This window comes from Mesoplodon bidens (assembly GCF_964165515.1).
Source record: "Mesoplodon bidens genome assembly, contig: HAP1_SCAFFOLD_601, whole genome shotgun sequence".
Classification (NCBI taxonomy): Eukaryota; Metazoa; Chordata; class Mammalia; order Artiodactyla; family Ziphiidae; genus Mesoplodon; species Mesoplodon bidens.
Genome location: NW_027672110.1, coordinates 206,654 through 215,775, shown reverse-complemented (window position 1 = coordinate 215,775; position 9,122 = coordinate 206,654).

Below are 9,122 nucleotides of genomic sequence, written 5' to 3'. Positions count from 1 at the left end.
GGCTCAGTGAAAACAAATGTGAGAGTCAAAAACTCTAGGAGGACCCAGTCATAGGGGGACTCCCCAACAATATTGTGAGATTTATCTCCAAGAGTTCGACCAGGTTTCAACAGTAAATATTAAAGAAATATACCATTGTGATTCCAGCAGGGGGAAGAAAAGGAAATACACAGGAGCACTCTGCTCTTAACAAGGCATGCCCTAAGGAAAAACTAGTTTAACTAGAGCCTAACTTGCTGGGTATTATCAGAGCCAAACTAACCTGGGGGAGAGAAATACTCAGCTCCAGATGGCTCTAGCCTTCCATGTGGGAGAAGGAATAAACAGCTCCAGTCTACTCTAGCCATCCTGTCCTTCCTAATGGGGGGAGAAATTTTTGAGAAACACTTGTGAAGTTCACATTCTGGAAGCATAGGCTCACTAATAGACTGAGACCTAATCAAAAGACTATAGAAAGCTTCTACCCACTAGATGCTAGCAGCACATATTATGGCAATGATAAATATCTCTAGACGTTACCAAATCTTCCCTGTGAGCAAAATTTCCCCCCTTTGAGAAACAGTGTTTAAACATGTTAATCATATCCATTGACAGAGGAATGTTTAAAGAAGATGTGGTACATATATGCAATGGAATATTACTCAGCCATAAAAAGGAACGAAATTGGGTCATTTGTAGAGACATGGATGGACCTAGACAGTGTCATACAGAGTGAAGTAATTCAGAAAGAGAAAAGCAAGTATCATATAATAACACATATATGTGGAATCTAGAAAAATGGTAAAGATGATCTTAGTTGCAAAGCAGAAATAGAGACACAGATATAGAGAACAAATGTATGGATACCAAGGGGGAAAGGGGTGGGGTGAGAGGAATTGGGAGGCTGGGATTGACACATATACATTATTGATACTATGTATAAAATGGACAACTGATGGGAACATGCTGTATAGCACAGGGAATTCACCTAGTGCACTGTGGTAACCTAAGTGGGAGGGAAGTCCAAAAGGGAGGGGATATCTGTATGTGTATGGCTGATACATTTTGTTGTGCAGTGGAGGCACACAACATTGTAAAGCAACCATACTCCAATAAAAATTAATTTAGAAAACTAGGTCATGGAGATGTAATGTACAGCTTGGTGACTATAGTTAATAACACTGTATTGTATATTTGAAAGTTGCTAAGAGAGTAAATCTTAAAAGTTCTCATCACAAGAAAAATATCTATAACCATGTGTGGCAATAGATGTTTACTAGACTTACTGTGGTGATCATTTTGCAATATGTACAAATATCAAATCATTAAGTTGTACACCTGAAAGTAGTATAATGTTATAAATCAACTATATCTCAATTAAAAAGATTTAAGACTGGATTAATAAAACAAAAAATAAGAGACAAACTTTAAATAAAGATCACAGAGAAAGAAAAAACAGAAACAAAAATATATTCACCATAGTTGTTTTAAATTTCTTTTCTTATCATTCTAACAGCCATGTCATACCTGAGTCTGTTTCAGATGATTTCTCTGTCTCTTTAGTATGTGTTTTTTCATGCTTTTTGTTATGCCACAATTTTTCTTGTGGAAAGAGGAACATGTATAGAATAGTAGATACTGAGATAAATTTTTTATACTTCAAGATTAGTATGCTTTTCCTTCTGCTGGGCCTTTAATGTGGACGTTTGTGTTGATCTAGTCAGGAATTGGACTAGGTTTGAAATTTGCTTAGTTGCTATGGTTACCAGAGTTGGAATTTGTTGCTATGGTTATCAGAGTCGAATTTTGCTGTTGCTAAGGGCACCAGAGATTTCAGAATCCTCTAGTGATACCTTGTTTTTGTCTCTCTTCTTGGCTTTAGATCTTTTTGTTTTGTTTGCTCCTCATAATCTGTCTCTTGCCATTCTTCCAGCTGTACTCCACTATAATGTTTACTCAAGGTTTGTTAACCTGGTGAGAAGAAGGTGGGCGAAAGGGCCATTCTCTGATATTCTTTATAAGTCTCAGCTTTAGGCAAGTATTTTGAACCTGGGTTTTGAGTTATGTTATTCACAGGTACCCCTATCCCTTCTCCAAATGTAGAAGCCTCTAGGGAGACAAATATGGGTGCAATTTTGGTGGTGGTCTCCATTCCCCTCACTCAATATGGAATGGGTTTCCACTAGTGCACTACCCTGAAGATAAAGTATTTGCTCTGTAATGCAGATGGAGGGGAGGAGGATGTTGGTCTAGGTTGATTTTGGCAGAAGCTGTTGCTTTTTTGCCCTCCAGCCAGAAACATGGGAGAGTTTTCTTAGGATCCTCTTCCATCTTATCTGTGGGGTTTCTGGGAGAAAAAAAGCCTGAAAAGGGGTGAGAACCCACTTATGCTTGAGGTCCCCCAGGGGCTTCATGCTCTCATGCTAATTCACAATTAGCCTTTAGCAGTTGGCTAAATATTTCTAGTTTAATCTTCCTATAGCTTATATGGCATTCAGTGACATCTATTCTAGGTATGTAATTATCTAGTCGTGTTTTTCTCAGGTCAGTAGTCTGCCCTTTTATTTTTAAATTTTAATTTGTATTTATTTATTTATTTTTGGCTGTGTTAGGTCTTTGTTGCTGTGCATGGGCTTTCTCTAGTTGCGGCAAGTGGGGACTACTCTTCGTTGTGGTGTGCAGGCCCCTTATTGCAGTGGCTTCTCTTATAGAGCAGGGGCTGTAGGCACTTCAGTAGTCGTGGCTCACCAGCTCTAGAGTGCAGGCTCAGTAATTGTGGCACATGGGCTTAGTTGCTCTGTGGCATGCGGGATCCTCCCGGACCAGGGATTGAACCTGTGTCCCCTGGGTTATCCCCTTTAGTCTAGGGATAATTATTCCCCACTACTGAGACAAGACCCTCCTGAGTACTTTACCTACTATCCCAGGACTTATAAGGTTTTCCCACTAGATGATTGGAAGAGGCCCTATTTCTGAGTGAGTACTCTTCCCTTAGATTTTATCATGTTTTTTTTTTTTTTTTTTTTTTTGTGGTACGCGGGCCTCTCACTGTTGTGGCCTCTCCTGTTGTGGAGCACAGGCTCCAGACACGCAGGCTCAGCGGCCATGGCTCATGGGCCCAGCCGCTCCGCGGCATGTGGGATCTTCCTGAACCGGGGCATGAACCCGTGTCCCCTGCATTGGCAGGCGGACTCTCAACCACTGTGCCATCAGGGAAGCCCTATCATGTGGTTCTTTTCCTGCTTTTAGGTACTTTCTTCATATGCAAGCCTTGATCAGCACTCTACTGCATACTTGAGTGGAACTCTCTTTTGCTCTCTATTATTCTCTCTCTGTGCACATAGCTGTCTTGCCTTCTTTACTCTGTCCTGCAAACTCTATTTACCTTAGGTTTCCCCTGACTCTCAGCTTCATTTCTTCAACTCTGATAGTCCCTAAGGCACACCTGGATTTCTCGTTACTACACTGAGACTTGGAAACTCCCAGGGAAATAAGCTGAGACAATTATAAAGATCAATTTGTTTCCTTCATGATTCTCAGGTATCACTGTATTTCACTGCATGATTTTTTAAACAATAGTTTCATATATTTTGTCTGTTTTTAAAAAGTTGTTTCAGGAAGGAAGGTAAATCTGGTCACTAGTACTCCACTTTGGCCAGTAACACAAGTCTCATAGATGAGTTTTTTGTATATATTAGAAGAGGCATATATTAAAAACCATTATAGACAGCTGGATCTGCCCACAGTAGCAGCATTAGAAGAGCCCACGGGGTCAATACATCCAACCCAGTCTGCCCTCAGAAGCAGTGCCAGAAGAACAGGAAGAGGGTACAACCAATTTATTGGTCAGTAGCAGTAAGACAATCTACCTGTGGCAGTGAAAACCATACCTTTCTCCAACTATGTCCACTGGCAGTAATGGATGAATATTCTTGAATCAGCAGCAACAGAGCAACCAGGCAAGCCAGCTAACTAATGTGTCAAACACATCAGCAGTGGACAGGTCCCTCTGTTATCACCAAGGGTGTCAATAGGCTTGGTGTCTCCCAACCCTCCATCCAGTGTGACAGAGGATGACCCAGGCCCAGCATCTCCTGGTCTTCAGTGAAGTGGCAGAAAAAAGTGAAAGCCAAATTTCTCCCAGAGTTTCACATAATAGCAGAAGGCAACCTGGTCCACTGATTCCTGGTTCTCTGCCCAGTGGTAGAGGTGCATCAGGTAGATGGTCTCCTGAACCTCTGCTTACCCAGTTCCTGTGACTCTTGATCCTCCACTCAGTGGAAGAAAGTTGTATAGATAGGTGCTTCCATTACCTGGTGCTACTAGTAGAGATAGAGTGGGGAGCTCACTCATATTGAGTGGCTGAAAAATTGTCCAACAAAAGTGCTTTCTCTCCAATGGGTTGGTATCCTCTATTCCTCCCCTAATGGCACCAGTGGCCCAGAGGAAAAAGCTTTCATACTCACAGGTGGCACTAGCACGGATACAGCAGGAGATAAAGCAGAATCAGAAGAATGAGGTAGACTACAATATCATTGCAAAGGCTCAGAAAACTACAGCCCACAAAAGAAGGCCAGAACTATATACTAAACCACCTGAAGCTAGGTGAGAGGCATGGAACAGATTCTTTCTCACAGTACTCAGAAGAAACCAACCCTGCCAGTAACTTAATGTTGGATATCTAGACAACAGAACTCTGAGACAATCAATTTCTGTTGTTTAAGCCACCCAATTTGTGGTTCTTTATTATGGCAGCCTTAGAAAACTAAGTAACAACTTGAATGAGAAAAGATAATCAACTCATGCCAATAGCAATATCAGTCAGATATTGGAATGATCTGAGAAGGATCTTTATAGACAGATTTATTGAGATATAATTCACATAACATACAATTCACCCATTTAAAGTAGGCAGTTCAGTGTTCTTTAGTATATCCATAGGGTTGTGCAACCATAAGCACAATCTAATTTTATTTTATTTTATTTTTAAATTTTTTAACATCTTTATTGGAGTATAATTTCTTTACAATGGTGTTTTAGTTTCTGCTTTATAACAATACAATCTAATTTTAGAAAATTTCACACATCCCTAAAAGAAACCCATATCCATGAGAAGTCAACCATCATCCCCATTCAAGCCCCAGCCATAAGAAACCAAGAATCAATTTTCTTTCTTTATAAATTTGCCTATTATGGATGGTTCATATAAATGAAATTATATAATATATCACACTTTGTAATTGCCTCCTTTCACTCAGCATGCCTACAAGTGTCATTCATATTGTAGTGTGTATTAGTATTTTATTTCTTTTATTGATGAATAATATTCCATTGCAAGGATATGCTAACATTTTTTGATCTATTCATCAGTTAGTGGATATTTGGGTTGTTTCCACCTTTGTACTATGCTGCTATGTGACAAGTTTTGTTTAAATGTATCCTTCCATTACTTTTCAGTGTATATATAAGAGTGGAATTGGTGGATCACACAGTAACTTTATATTTCACTTTTTGATAAACTTCCAAAATGTTTCCTGTAGTGGTTGCATGCATTTGCATTTACACCAGCAATACATGAGGTTCCAACTGTTCTGAACAAGGTTTTTAGTGGAGTCATCACAAAAAAGTTTCAATAATAAATTACAAATTTTCTTGAAACAAATGAAAAATTAGAAAGTACCATATAAAAATAGAAGTTATAACAAAGGACCAACTGTACATTCTGGAATTGATGAATAGAATAAACAAAAGAAAAATTTGCTGATTGGCTTGTTAGTAGAATGACAGTGATAGAAGATAGAATCAGTAAACCTAAGGACAGAGCAATAGAATTACTCAATCTGAAAAACAGAGAAAGTTGACTGAAAAAAAAAAATGAACAAGTCCTCATTGCTCTGTGAGACATTAACAAAAGGTCGAACATGTATATCATCAAAGTCTCAGATGAGGAGGGGGGGAAAGTGGGTAAGTCTGAAAAAGCATTCAAAAAAAATTCCTAATAAGACAACCTACAGACTAAAATGGCTAAGTGAACCCTCAAAAGAGATAAATAAAAAGAAACCCATGGAATGACACATCATAAACTTCTGAAAAATAAATACCAAGAGAAAACATCTTAAAAGCTGGTAGAGAGAAACTATGCATTACCTAGAGGGGAAAAATGAATAACAGTGAATTTTTATTGAGGCCAGAAGGAAGTGGCACATCTTGCAAGTGCTGAAAGTATTGCCAACCATGAACTGTATAGCTGGTAAAGCTATTCTTCCAGAATTAAGGAGAAATTATGGCATTCTCATATGGAGGGAAACAGAGAATTCGCCATTAGCCAACCTATTCTTAAATAATAACTAAATTATTGTTCTTAAGCAAAAGAAAATTAAAAAAGGAGAAAAAGTAGACCTTCAGAAAAGTAAGAAGAACAGCAAAATGGGTAAAAATAGAGTAAGCATAATAGACTATTCTTCTCCTTGTGAATTTCTTAAATCATATTTGAGGGTTGAAGCAAAAATTAAAATAATATTGTTATGGGGATCAATGAATGTAGAGGAAATATATGAGATAATTAAAATTTTTAAATGGAGAGGATAGAAGGATCTAAATGGAAGAAAACTTTCAATACATCACTCAAAGTGGTTAAACACAGATAATAGTAGGCTGAGATAAATTATGTACATATATTTTAGTTCTTAGAAAAGCCACTGAAAATTGTACAAAATGATGTCCATTCAAGAACACTATAAATAAAATAAAATTGAATCATTTAAATATTCCAATAACCCAAAGTAAGGAAAGAAAATAGAATAAGGGGAGTGAGAAAAAAAGAAAGAGAAATAAATGATAAAATGGCAGACCTAACACAAAATAGTCAATAATTACATTAAATATAAATACATAGTGTGAGACCTTCAAGATGGCAGAGGAGTAAGACGTGGAGATCACTTTCCTCCCCACAAATACATCTACACGTGGAACAACTCCTACAGAACACCTATTGAATGCTGGCAGAAGACCTCAGACCTCCCAAAAGGCAAGAAACTCCCCACGTACTTGGATAGGGCAAAAGAAAAAAGAAAAAACAGAGACAAAGAATAGGGATGGGGCCTGCACCTCTGGGAGGGAGCCGTGAAGGAGGAAAGGTTTCCACACATGAGGAAGCCCCTTCACTGACGGAGATGGGGGATGGGCAGCAGGGAAGCTTCGGAGCCACAGAGTGGAGAGCAGCAATGGGGGTGAAGAGGGCAAAGCGGAGAGATTCCTGCACAGAGTATCGGTGCTGACCAACACTCACGAGCCTGAGAGGCTTGTCTACTCAAGTGCTGGGGCTGGTGGGGGCTGGGATCTGAGGCTCGGGCCTCGGAGGTCAGACTCCAGGGATAGGACTGGGGTTGGCTGCGTGAACACAGCCTGAAAGGGGCTAGTGAGCCACAGATAGCTGGGAAGGAGTCCCAGAAAATGTCTGGAACTGCCTAAGAGGTAAGAGAAAATTGTTTAGGGGTATGTGAGGAGAGGGGATTCAGAGCACTGCCTAAATGAGCTCCAGAGAAGGGCACGAACTGCAGCTATCAGCACAGACACCAGAGACTGGCATGAAATGCTAAGGCTGTTATTGAAGCCACCAAGAAGCCTGTGTGAAAGCACAGGTCACTATCCACACCTCCCCTCCTGAAAGCCTAAGAAGCCTGCCACTGCCAGGGTCCCATGATCCAGGGACAACTTTCCCGGGAGAACACATGGCGCTCCTCAGGCTGTTGCAACATCACACTGGCCTCTGCCTCTGCAAGCTCACTCCACATTCTGTAACCCTCCCTCCCACCGGCCTGAGTGAGCCAGAGCTCCCGAATCAGCTGCTACTTTAACTCCGTCCTGTCTGGGCAGGGAACAGAAACACTCAGGCGACCACAAAAATGTGGGGCCAAATCCAAAGCTGAACCTCAGGAGTTGTGTGAACAAAGAAGAGGAAGGGAAATTTCTCCCTGCAGCCTCAGGAGCAGTGGATTAAATCTCCACAATCAACTTGATGGACCCTGCATCTGTGGAACACCTGAATAGAAAACAAATCATCCCAAAATTGAGGTGGTGGACTTTGGGAGCAATATAGACTTGGGGTTTGCTTTCTGCATCTAATTTGTTTCTGGTTTACATTTATTTAGATTAGTACTTAGAGCTTATTATCATTGGTATATTTGTTTATTGATTTGGTTGCTCGCTTCCCTTATATATATATATTTTTTTCCTTTTTGACCTTTTGTAAGTGTGTATGTGTATGCTTCTTTGTGTGATTTTGTCTGTATAGCTTTGCTTATACCATTTGTGTTAGGGTTCAGGCTGTCTGTTTTCTTTTTTTTTTTTAGTATAGTTTATAGTGCCTGTTATCATTGGTGGATTTCTTTATTGGTTTGGTTACTCTCTTCTTTCTTTCTTTCTTTCTTCCATTCTTTCTTCCTTTCTTTCTTTCTTTCTTTCTTTCTTTCATTCTTTCTTTCTTTCATTACTTTCAATTTTTAAAAATTTTTAATAATTTCTTTTTATTTTTTATTTTAATTATTATATTTTATTTTATTTTTCTTTCTTTCTTTTCTTTTGTTCTTTTACCCCCTCCCTTTTATTCTAAGCCATGTGGCTGAGAGGGTCTTGGTGCTTCGGCCAGGTGTCAGGCCTGAGCCTTTTAGGTGGCAGAGTGGAGTTCAGAACATTGGTCCACCAGACACCTCCCGCCCCCATGTAATATCAGATGGTGAAAGCTCTCCCAGAGATCTCCAACTCAATGCTAAGACCAAGCTACACAACGACCAGCAAGCTACAGTGCTAGACATCCCATGCCAAACAACTAGCAAGAGAGAAACACAACCCCAACCATTAGCAGAGAGGATGCCTAAAATTGTAATAAGGTCACAGACACTCAAAAACACACTACCAGACGTGGTCCAGCCGACCAGAAAGTCAAGGTCCAGCCTCATTCACCAGAACACAGGAATCAGTGTCCTCTACCAGGAAACCTACGCAACCCACTGAACCAACCTTACCCATTGGGGGCAGACACCAAAAACAATGGGAATTACGAACCTTCAGCCTGTGAAAAGGAGACCACAAATGCAGTAAGTTAAACAAAATGAGAAGACAGAGGAATACACAGCAAATGAAGG